Raw genomic sequence first — 13,001 nt, forward strand, 5'->3', positions numbered from 1 at the left:
AATCCAACATAAAGAAGAATACCATCGAATTAGAGCTAAAAACCCCAAATCTGTCAAGAAACCTGGAGACCTTCATGGAGAAGAAGAACATCATCAAAACCAACTACAATACCTAATCTGTCGGGACAATAGAAATAGAAACCAACAGCATCCTAAGGAAGGAGAATGTTATCTTTCCAAGTCCAATTCCGACAACAATCTATCCACAAATCAAGAAGCAAAAAGAGGAAGTAAAAGCATCTCGAATCAATCCTAAATCCATCCACAACCTGTCCCAAAGATTCTAGAAGTAGTAAGAAGAAGCAAAACATCATTATCCATGCCTAAAACCACCAAAATTCTATACTGGAGCATGAACAACACAGAAGAAATAGGGTGACATCGATTACAACCATAATAACCCAAATCCATTGCTGGAAACCATAATGAATCACAAGAACAAGCAAGAACAACACGGGAATCTTGAATCACATCTCATTCAACCAAACAATCATCATAATCAGGCATATCAACTCCTCCTAACCATCTATCCCTTACCTCATGGAATTCATACCAACATGAGGGGTGTACTTGCCTTTCTCTCCCTCGTGCCACCATCGACAGTCCTTGTCCAGCGTTATCGCGCCGATGATGAGGTAATCGAAGGTCCTTGCATCCGGTCATAGTGTCCTCTGCGGAATCATCAGCATGGGGTGGTGCTTGGCCGGAGCTCAGGGCACGGGAAGAAGCTCCATCGCCAATGGCGGAGATGAATAGTGTGGGGAAGTCGGCGATTCGGGAAATAGTGAGAGGAAGAGAATATCGGCCGAACCTTTTATACCTAGGTTTAATAGTTCTAACTTAGGGTAATTAGATCAATCAACTCCCAACTTAATTGGGTGTTATCATAGACTTCCATCAAGTTTAATAGTTCTATTCCCATGAAACATGTCGTATAAATTTATTTTAAATCTTGAAAAATCTCTAAAATTCATAGAAAATTTTGTAAGTTAATTCCTTAATTAATGCTTGTGAGACCTTGCACTTCTCCCTTATAAGAATTTTGTCCTCGAAATTTGACTTACCAAATAATCTAGGGTAGCAGTTGCACATATCAAGTTTAGTCTCCTAGGTAGCTTCCTCTATCAGTTGATTTCTCCATAAGACTTTCAACATTTTGATCTCCTTATTCCTCAGCTTCAGAACTTGGTGATCAAGGATTTGTTTCGGCACTTCCTCATAGGATAAATCCGACGTCCACTGTACAAACTCATGACCAATTATATGAGAAGGGTTAGAAATGCACTTCCTAAGTATGGATATGTGGAATATGTTATGAACTCCCGATAGGTTTAGTGGTAGAGCAACTTGATATGCTCGAGTTCCAACTCAGTCCAAAATCTCAAAAGGTCGAATATATCTTGGACTGAATTTTCTCTTCTTCCTGAATCTCAATACCCCCTTCATGGGTAACACCTTGACGAATACATGATCTCCCACTTCAAATTTCAAATCTCTCAGTCGTTGATCAACATAACTCTTTTGGCGACTTTACGCTGTATGCATCATGTCTCGAATCTTAGCCACTAGATTCACGGTATGTATCACAATGTCTGGACCCAAAACCGCCCTCTCACCTATCTCATCCCAATGTAGAGGTGTCTTGCACCTTCTTCCATACAACACCTCATACGAAACCATACCTATAGTGGCTTGATTATAAGTAAACTCTACCGGGGTAATTTTGTCTCCCAACTTCTCTTGAAGTCAATCATGTAGGCTCGTAGCATATCCTCTAAAATCTGAATCACCCGTTTAGATTAACCATCAGTCTATGGATGAAAAGCAGTACTAAAGGTGAGCTTTGTACTTAACCCATGATGCAAGCTCTCCCAAAATCCAGAAGTAAATTTTGGATATCTATCTTACACGATCTGAGCTGGAATTCCATGTAACCGTACTATCTCTCATATATATATATTTATGCATATTGTGTCATAGTGAATATGATTTTTGTTGGTTGCTACTCGGAAAACTAATGGTTCCACTGTACAAAAATTTTGTACAAAGGTCTGAACCTTTTCCTAGCTACCATGTGTTCTTTTAAATTAAACTTGGATCGCCTGCGGAACTTAACACGTTTGATCCAAAGTTTAATTTATTTGTTCTTTTAGGTTTAGACTTGGATCTCCTGCGGAACTTAACACTTTCGATCCAAATCACCTAGGTTATTAATTCTATTAAATATTAATTTCCAAAATTGGCTTCCAGTACTGACGTGGCGAGGCACATGACCTTCTTGGATATGGGAGCAACCACCACCGACTAGACAAAACCTTTTAAAGAAAACTAATATTTAATTTCCTTAAATAACTTTAGGTCAACCGAAAAGAACAATCAAATCACAAGGAAAAAGAAAAACAAAAGAACACAACATCGAAAATAAATTTGAAATACTAGAATCGCATGCCTCTTGTATTTGATATTTTTACAAAGAAATAAAACTAGTATGATGCGGAAATTAAATACTAGTATACCTTTTCTTTTGTAAACAAAAACCTCTAGGTCTTCTACCGTATTCCTCTTCTAACCTCGGACGTTGTGTGGGCAACGATCCTCCAAGATGAGAAACCACCAAAGCACCTTCTTCTCCTTTCTTCAAGTTTCGGCCAATCACAAAGCTTCCAAAAGATGAAGATCTTTTTCCACAACCAAGCTCCAAGGGATGCAAGAAACAAGTCTCCTTTCTCTCCTTTTCTCCAAGCTAGATCCGGCCACTTCTATGCCTCCAAGAGATGATGAAGTCTCGGCCACAAGAAGAAGAAGAGAGAAGGAGAAGGAGAACCTCTAGGGGCCGGCCACACCAAGGAAGAAAAGAGAGGAAGAAAAAGAATAGAGTCATTCCCCATGAAGCTCCTCTACCCCCTCTTTTATAATCCTTGGTCTTGGCAAATAAGGAAATTTAAATAAAAACTTCCTTAATTCTTTTGCCACGAAAAGGAAAATTTATTTAATTAAAAATAATTTTCTCTTCTCTAATTTATTTGGCCGGCCACCTCTTTCCCCAAAACAAGGAGAGTTTTAATTTAAAATAAAAATTAAAACTTCCTAATTTATTTCTAGAAATTTATAAAAATTTCTCCAATAATTTTAATCCCTTTATGATTGGTTAATAAAAAGAAATTTTATAAATTAAAATCTTTCTTTTAAACATGTGGATAATTTCCAAAAAGGAAAGTTATCTCTAAAAATTAAAATCTCCTTTCAATCTACAAATAAGGAAAGATATTAAATCTTTTCTTAATCTTTTGTAGAAACTAATAAAAGAGAATTTTTAATTTTTAAACTTTCTTTTAAATCATGAACATAATTAAAAGGAAAGTTTTTACCAAAATTAAAATCAACCTTTTAATCTACAAATAATGAAAGAGATTTTAACTCTTCTCTTAATCTTTTGTAGAATCTTATAAAATGAAAGATTTAAATTTGTAAACTCTCTTTTAAATCATGTTATCCACATAAGAAAATTTTTAAAATTAAAATTCCTTTTTATTTTAATAGGGCCGGCCACCTAAGCTTGAGTTCAAGCTAGGGCTGGCCACATGAATTCACCCATGAACCAAACCATGGCCGACCCTAGCTTGGTCTCCAAGCTAGCTTGGCCGGCCCCTATAGGATGGGTAAGAAGGTAGGTATAGGTGGGTATAATACTCTATAATTAAGAGGCTACGATAGGGACCGAGAGGAGGAATTGGTTTTGGTCTCCCGATGAAATTAAGCATCCCGTGTTCACGCCGAACACACAACTTAATTTCATCAATAATAATTCATTCCACTAAAGAATTATTATTGAACTACCGCACCAATCCTAAATTACATTTTTGGGCTCCTTCTTATTATGAGTGTGTTAGTCTCCCTGTGTTTAAGATAACAAATGTCCACTAATTAAGTAAGTTACTGACAACTCACTTAATTAATATCTAGCTCCAAGAGTAGTACCACTCAACTTCATCATCATGTCGGACTAAGTCCACTTGCAGGGTTTAACATGACAATCCTTATGAGCTCCTCTTAGGGACATTCTCAACCTAGATCACTAGGACATAGTTTCCTTCTATAATCAACAACACACACTATAAGTGATATCATTTCCCAACTTATCGGGCTTATTGATTTATCGAACTAAATCTCACCCATTGATAAATTAAAGAAATAAATATCAAATATATGTGCTTGTTATTATATTAGGATTAAGAGCACACACTTCCATAATAACTGAGGTCTTTGTTCCTTTATAAAGTCAGTATAAAAGAAACGACCTCTAATGGTCCTACTCAATACACTCTAAGTGTACTAGTGTAATTATATAGTTAAGATAAACTAATACCTAATTACACTACGACCTTCCAATGGTTTGTTCCTTTCCATCATGGTCGTGAGCTACTGTTTATAATTGGTACTGATAACATGATCCTCTGTGTGTGACACTACACACCATGTTATCTACAATATAAATTAATTGAACAACTATATTTATCATAAATGTAGACATTTGACCAATATGATTCTTATTTCTACATAATGTTTATACCATAAGTTAGGCTTTTAGTATACATCCTAACAATCTTCCACTTATACTAAAAGACTAAGCTGCTATATCTGCTGCCATACATCTGATTCCCAACCCTTCAACATGCCCATCAAAAGCTCTTGCCTTAAAGACCTTAGTGAAAGGATCTATAGGTCATCACCTGATGCAATCTAGGCAGCAACAACTTCTCCTCGTTTATACGATTTCTCGTATTGGGTGGTACTTGCGCTCTATTGTGTTTTCTTGCCTTATAGACTTATGGTTTCTTCGAGTTTGCTACTGCACCAATATTATTACAATAAATTGTAATAATCTTTGGACAAACCAGAAATCATATCTAAGTCTATCTTGAGGTTATTGAGTCATTCAGCTTTTATAGCTACCTCGAGGCTTGCCATATACTAAGCTTCTATGGTGGAGTCCAGAAAAACATCTATGCTTATCACTCTTCCATAGTTATGACTTTACCTCCTAAAGTAAACACAAAACCCCGAGGTTGACTTATTATTGTCCCTATCCGATTGGAAGTCAAAATCCATGCAACCCACAGGGACTAAATTAACTGCCTTGTAAGCTAGCATATAATCTCTAGTGCCTCTAAGGTACTTCAATATATGCTTTACTGTAGTCCATTGTCCTTATCTAGGGTTACTTTGATATCTGCTAACTATGCCCTTGGCAAAACAGATTTCTGATCTCGTGCATAGCATACATTAGGCTTTCGACAGCCGAAGCATAAAGAACTGTCTTCATTTCCTCTATCTCCTTTGATGTCTACGGAGACATTTCTTTAGATAAAGTTACTCTATGCTAAAGAGGTAAGAAACCTTTCTTGGAGTTTTGCATGCTTAAAACGAGCAAGGATTTTTTTTCGATATATGAAGCTTGGGATAATTAAAATATTCTTTTCTTGCGATCCCTTATTACTTTGATCCCAAGAATATATTCATTCTCCCAAGTCCTTCATATCGAATTGTTTGAACAACCATACCCTTACTTCTGACAACATTTTGATATTGTTTCCAACTACCAAAAATATTATCTACGTATAGTACAAGAAATATCACCACGTTTCCATTACACCTTTTATATACACAAGACTTATCCGGTTACTAAATAAATCCATAGGTCTGGATTCCTTTGATAAACTGGATGTTCCAAGACCTTGAAGCTTTGCCTCAGTCCATAGACTGATTGAGCTTGCACACAAAATGCTCTTTGCCCTTTGCAATGAACCCTTCTGGTTGCTTTGTATGGATGCTTTCTTCAAGACTTCCATTAAGGAATGCTGTCTTGACATCCACTTGCAAAATAGATAAAATAATCTGGATAGACTTAAGCATGACTACCAGTGAAAAAGTTTCCTTTTTCATCAAGCCTTGCTTTGAAAGTTTCCACCTTCCTGTCTATCCATCTTTTCCTATTGTAGACATATCTTCACCCAATGGCTTTTACACCATCTGGTGGTTCTACAAGCTTCGAGATTTGATTAGAATATATATATTCTAATTCTATATTCATTGCTCTTTGCCAAGATGCTGCATCTTTATTTTAGAGTGCTTCATCATATTTCCGGGATCAGACTCATGTTTATTTGGGATCAAGTCCAAAAACTCTCCCAAAACATGAATCCTTTTGGTTGTTTGACAACCCTCCCACTACGATGATGTACTGTTTATAATTGTGTATCAATTGTGATACGTGTTGTAGTTTCTTGTGATATTTCATCTTGTACAGTTGGTACTAGATTAGACATGTCCTTTATAATTTCTTTAAGAACAAATTTACTTATGGGCTTGTGATTTATTATATAGTCCTTTTCTAAAATCGATCATTGATGCTAACAATGACCTTCTGATTTTTAAGACTATAAACCTACTTTCATTTCTCTAGGATAACTTACAAACAAGTGAATTCCTGTCCAACTTATCATTGTCTCTCTTCAGCACATGTGCTGGACTACCCGAATCCGAATATGCTTCAAAATAGGCTTATGCCTATTTAGCAATTCTATATGAGTAGAGAGTTCTGACTTTGGAAGGTACTATTTTCACTTCTATTTCCAGAGTATATCCTTAAAATGAATTTGGTAATTTTCCAAATAACTCATCATTAATCTACTTATTTCCATAAGAGTCCTATACCTTTCTTTTTCTACACCATTCTGTAGGGGTGTACCAGGTGCAGTTAGTTGGGATTGAATCCCTACTTTTGATAAGTGACTCCTAAATTCTCCCAAGAGGTACTTGCCACTACGATCTCACCGTAGTGTCTTGATACTTTTACTTTGACGTTTCTCCGCATCAGCCTTGTACTCTTTGAACTAATCAAAGCACTTAGTTTTACGGCACATTAAGTAAATGTATTTGTATCTTGAATAGTTGTCTATAAAATAGATGAAATATTCGATACTACATCTTGTCTGGATAGTCATAGGATCACACAAATCAGAATGAAACAATTCCAACATATCTTTGGCTCCATACCCCTTAGACTTAAAAGCTTCTTGGTTATTTTTCCTTCCAAGTAAGACTCGCAGGTTGGAAAAATTTCCTCTACTAATGAACCCAAAAGTTCATCAGTTACCAATGAATCCTACTCAAGTTAATATAACCTAGCCTTAGATGCCAAAGATATAAATGGTTCATTTCCGAAGGTTGCTTTCTCTTAAAATTAGAAGATGTGTTACTAATTTCCATTTGTTGCATCGTGGGAGTTATTGGATTTATAAATTGTCAACCAACGTACCAGAATATATATTCTTCCTATTTTCTCGATAACAACTTTGTTATCAAAATAGACACAATATTTATTCTTTAGAAACTAAAATAAATTTCTTTCTAAACTTGGTACTTAAAAATAATTTCTTAAATTCATGTTTTATTCCTATCAAAGGATAAATATCTCCCACTGCAATAGCTGCTACTTTTACAGCAATGCCCATGTGAACGGTGATTTATTTTTATTTAGTTGTCAGGTTTCCTGGAACCCTGCAATGAATTGCAGACATGATTAATGACATCTGTATCTACACTCCAGGTTCTGGTAGATAACACTACTAAACATGTTTCAACTAATAAATTAAATACACCTATATTGTTCTTAGTTCTAAGAAGACAGTCTACCTTAATGTCCAAGTCCTATTTCACTCATTACAATTGGGACTACTAAGTCTTTTCTATAGTATAACAACTAGGGAATTGACAAACATTTTAAATCCTAAGAATCACAAAAATATTTGGTCAAGATCAATTCCTTAAATCCCCATGAATTTTGTATGCCACGATAGTGTGGACATATACAAAAACAAAGAGGAGATTTTATCCATTAATTTTATTATCTCGTCAACTTTACTTTATGACGAATAAAATTAATAGTTGATCTGTCTTTGATCAAATATTTGGTCAAAACTTTTGAATTTAAAATAACATTGATTTCTCAAACAATATTATTCCTGTCCGAATGCTGAATCAACAGACACTGGGCACGTGGCGCTCTCCGGGTCGCCGATGTAGATCTCCGGCTAGTCTCACGAAGCTCCGGCGAACCTGCACAGAAGTCGGGCCGGGAAGAGGTTCCCGGCGGTGACCCTCCGACGCTCAAGTTAGGCAAGCAAGTAGTGAAAAAAGTGGCTCCAAAGGTGTTGAACGCGTACCTCCGGTGAAGTATGAGGCTCTTTATATAGAGCAGTGAAAGAGCTCCTGCACATCCACCGAGGCGCCTACATGTCTGTAGCCCATACCTCGGTATGTGTTTGTCAGAAAACTTACCTGACGCCATACTGCTACAGTCCAAGCACGTCTTCGATGGGACAAGAGAACACCTAGCTGTCAGACTTAGAGTATGGCCTAGCCCTAGGACTTGACAGCTGTCAGAAGATGTCCTTGTCCTTCCCTACCCCTGGCAAGTGTCGTCCCGTCCGGAGGGGGTGATCGGATGGCCCTCATTTTATGGTAACGGACGGAATTCCCATCTCGCGCGCTTATATCTCGATGAGATTTTGTAGGGTACTATGTAGGGCCTGCTAGTAGTATCACCTTCTCTTAGGCCTTCGCCGGCTCAGCGGCGTTGAACTCCGACACAGGTGGTCCGCCTATTGCCCCTAGGCTATTCACGGTCGGTCTGCGGGACCGCCGGAGGTCGCCTCTTCTCTCCGGGTCACTTGGCGCCACTTGGCAGACTGGGCATTGACCCTCCTCTGGCTCTCACCCTTCGACGGACCACCGGCCCTTTGACCTCCACGTGGCATTGACCCCTCGAATGGGAGTCCCCTGTTCTTCTGCCGGATCACTTGCCTCCCCTCAACTCTAGTCGAAAGGAAGTGCCAGAGGCGAAGTGATCGCCGAGTAATGACCGCTACATTAGTCCGCTAGGCCAGGCTTAGGGATGCTCATCCGTTCGGCGGTATCTTGTCTGTGCCTTGCATTCTCTTGGATCCATGCCCAATTCTCTCCCCGACTGCCCATCACGTGCGTTGCGCATGGTAAGGGGCGCTCATTAAATGTGACCAATATCCTACTGACACATGGCGATCGTGCGTTTGTCAGCGTATGGCGGTGGCATCACTTCCGATGGGATAGTCGCCGTTTGAAATGAACGACTGGATGATGGCCTCGTTTTTCACGACCTGGATCGGACGGTGGAGGTGGCTCCCGGGCGGTGATATAAAGCTCACGACTCATTTTCCGCCCTTGCTTTTGTCTTCCTCATCGTCTTCGCTTCATCGCTTCGACTCATATCCTCACCTCGCCATCTTCTCCCTTTCCCTTCCTTGTGCCTTGCACATTAGGTTGCCAGGCCCTTCTATTGGCCGACATTTTCTTTAGTTGTTACAATTGGTTACTCATGGCGAGTACCTCTACGCCTACTGTCGGCGCTCCTGGTCTCTGGTACACGACTATGGAGAGCCGATTCGATGAAGAAGACGCACTGCGTCTCATTCGAACATACGAAATTCCGGCCGACCAAGAAATAGTTGTAGCCACTCCTTCCGATCGGCCCAATGATCCGTCGCCCGGCACCATTTGCTTCTTCCGTGATCAATTTTTGGCCGGGCTGCACTTTCCTCCACATCCGTTCATCATCAAAATATGCAACCACTTTCGTGTCCCGCTCGGCCAATTAGTCCCGAACTCGATTAGGTTGCTGAGCGGGGTGATAGTCCTTTTCAAGTTGAATGATATCCCCTTGGACCCCCAAATCTTCCACTATTTCTTCTACCCAAAACAATCCGAGTGGAGGACCTTCATATTTCAGTCTAGGTCGGGTTTCGTCCTATTTACCAACATGTCGAGCTCCAATAAACATTGGAAGGAGCATTTCTTTTTTATGCGTCTCCCCGCGCGGCCGGCTTTCCGAACGAAGTGGCAGACGGCGGTGCCAAATCAACCGGGTCTTGGCAAATTCAAGAGCCATCCGGCGTATCTTCATGCGGCGAACCAGCTGGTCGGCCAACGTTACGATATCGACAAGTTGCTCCTTCCAGGAGTAATGTACATATTTGGCTTGTCTCCCATCCAAGCCGATCTGCCTTGTAGCATGAGTAAGCGATTCTTATCCCCCCTTTTTCTTTTGTGCTAACTGATTTATTCTTTGTTTCTGCAGCTGAAGTTATGTGGCGTGCTAAGGCAACCGAAAAGCTCAAGTTGAAAGCCGCCAATATTGAGGCGGTAAAGGAAAAAGAGGTAGCCGAACGGGGTTTGGTTCCGACCGGCTCTGCAACTGAAGGGAGCGAGGGAACTCAAGTTGCTCCCGAGGCATCGGCTGCCCGTGCCTTCACTGACGAGGCCGCGATCAATATCACAACATCCGCCCAGGGCGAGGAGGAAGGCCGGTCGGCTGACGAGACACCTTTGGTGACTCGAAAGCGCCGTCGGCTAGAGCAAGCTGCTCCACAGCCTTCACAAAGGGAGCAGTTTTCCGAGCGGAGCGCTGATGCTCCTGCGGTTTTTGAGGCGGTCTCCTCGGAGCATACTCCAACTCAACTTGACTTGCCACCGACCATCGCTGAGGCTCAACCTTCCACCTCTCGAACTTCGCCTTAGCGATCCTACACGGTCCGATCGGCGAGTCTTCGGCCCACTGCCGCATCTCAAGATGATTCAGCGCGAGGGTGATTAAAGCTGTACTAAGATTTCCATCAGAGGAATACGGTGAGATCGGTCTTCTGGACTTCGAATCACCCTCATAGGCCGGCTGCCAAAGTTTGGATAGAGGTCGTAAGGCTCATGGAGGGTGAAACTAGAAGGACACTGGGCATACCACTCGTTATGCTTTGATATCTTTTAGCTAATGGTTCGGTTAGGTCAAAGAGGAGAACAATAGAGAGCTGGAGGAAGAAATGAAAAAACTCAAGCTCTCGAAGGCGAACCAAGGGCAATCCACGGCTGCTCTAGAGAAGAGCAAAAAGCTCTTAGAAGCCGAACGGAAACACGCTTCCGATCTGGCGGCCGAGGTTGCTCGGCTTGAAGCTGTAGTCAAAAAACGAGATAAAGAGATCCAGACGGCGACCACTCGGAAGCGCAAGGCCATCGACGACATGGACCGAATGAAAGTGGAGATCAGAGGGCTAGAGCAACGCATCAAGGATCTGGATGCCCTTCTGGCCACCGAGAAGGAGGGCCGCTCGGCCGATCTACTCAAATTTGAAGGGTTTAAAGGATCTCAGTGCGATGCTTCCAAAGCGCTCGAAGAGTATCGGGATGGGGAGTCGGCTCGTTCGCACGAGTGAGGAAGGCGTTTGTCCGCTCGGACGATTTTCGGAGAGAAATTCACACAAGATTTCCCTCACTTTTGAAGAAGCAGCCTTGATTACGAAGACTAAAGGCCACCTTCCGGTGACCATCCCCCCAAAGGATCTGTCTACCGTGATGGGCGCCATTCCTGATGCTCTTTTTGACTTTGATGCGTGAGGAGTGTTTTTTATCAACTTTTTTGTATCCTCGCCGTTCGGCGAAACTTATTTTCGCTGTAACTCTTGCTCGCCCAACGTTTGGTGTAAATAGATCGTCTTCCCGTTCTTGCAACTTTTGTTTTGACAAGAAATTTTTCTTTCGTCACATTAAGTGTTCTTTAAAACTCCTCCGCTCGGCTTCATACTTTAACATGGATTCAAGCCGATTGTCTTAAAAAAAAAAGGTCTTTTCGTCATGCGACTGCGTAGCCGCTCGGCACGCGAACGTCACTTGTTCACGTGCTCACCTCTTTAATTCTTATTAACCATCCTTCGATTTGCACCTTACCTCAACGGGATTTTGCTAAGCGAGCCGCTCGGCCGGGTGTTGGCCTTAAGGAATAGGCTCTGTCGTCGGTTGGCTCTTACCATCGGATTGTATTACGTGGATGGATATCCGCTGACGCTTATACGCCGTTCGCCTTCGACATTTACGCCGGAGCCGTACGGCTTTCACCCGGGCTTATACCGCCTCGACGATATTTGCCTCTCGATATTTAACTTGGTCTTCGCCGACGCTGACGCCCGCTCGATCTCGATATTTAACGCCGAGCTTTCGGCGTCTCGCTTACGACGCCCGACGCTCGCCTCTCGATATTTAACGCCGGACTTCCGCTTCGACGTTATAGACGCTTGCCTCGATATTTAACGGCCTTCGCCGATGTGCCTTCGGACCGCTCGCCTCGATATTTAACCGGAGCTCGACGGTCTTCCGTTTATAGATGCTCGTCTCTCGATATTTGCGCGCTTCTCTCGAGCTTCGTCGGGCGCTTCGACGCTTCTGCCTCGATATTTAACGCCGGAGCTCGACGGTCTTCCTTCGGACGCTTATAGACGCCTCGTCTCGACATTAAACGGCCGACGGTCTTCCGCCGACGCTTAACCTACCGCCTCTCGATATTTAACATCCTTCGACGGCTCACGCCGCGGACGCTTATAGACGCCACCGCTCGTCTCGATATTTAACGTCGGAGCTCGACGGTCTTCCGCCGCTTATATCCGGACGCGTTCCTCTCGCTTCCTCGGATATCACGCCCGCCTTCTCCTCGACCGTCAGCTCGGCCGCTCTTCCGCTTATAGACCACTGCCTCGCCTCTCGATATTTAACGCCGGAGCTCGACGGTCTTCCGCCGGACGCTTATAGATGCGGCTCTCGATATTTAACGTCGCTCGCGGTCTCCGCGACGTTTATAGATGCCGTCTCTCGATATTTAACGCGAGTCTCGAGCTGTCGACCACTGCCTTATATTCGACCTTCTCCATTGCTCGTGGCTATTTGCCATCCTTTAATTATTTCTGCTTCCTGCATTACAAGGACATAGGCGACCGAAATGTATATAAATTTACATTTAGCGCACCTTTCACCCAGCTCAGATAACGTACTCCCGACTTAACGGCTCGGGGTCTTCTTTGTTGAGTGCTTGGCTCGGATAACATACTCCAGGCCGAACGGCTCGGGGTCTTCTTTGTTGAGCGCTT

The sequence above is a fragment of the Zingiber officinale genome, chromosome 1A (genome assembly GCF_018446385.1).
Source record: "Zingiber officinale cultivar Zhangliang chromosome 1A, Zo_v1.1, whole genome shotgun sequence".
Classification (NCBI taxonomy): domain Eukaryota; kingdom Viridiplantae; phylum Streptophyta; class Magnoliopsida; order Zingiberales; family Zingiberaceae; genus Zingiber; species Zingiber officinale.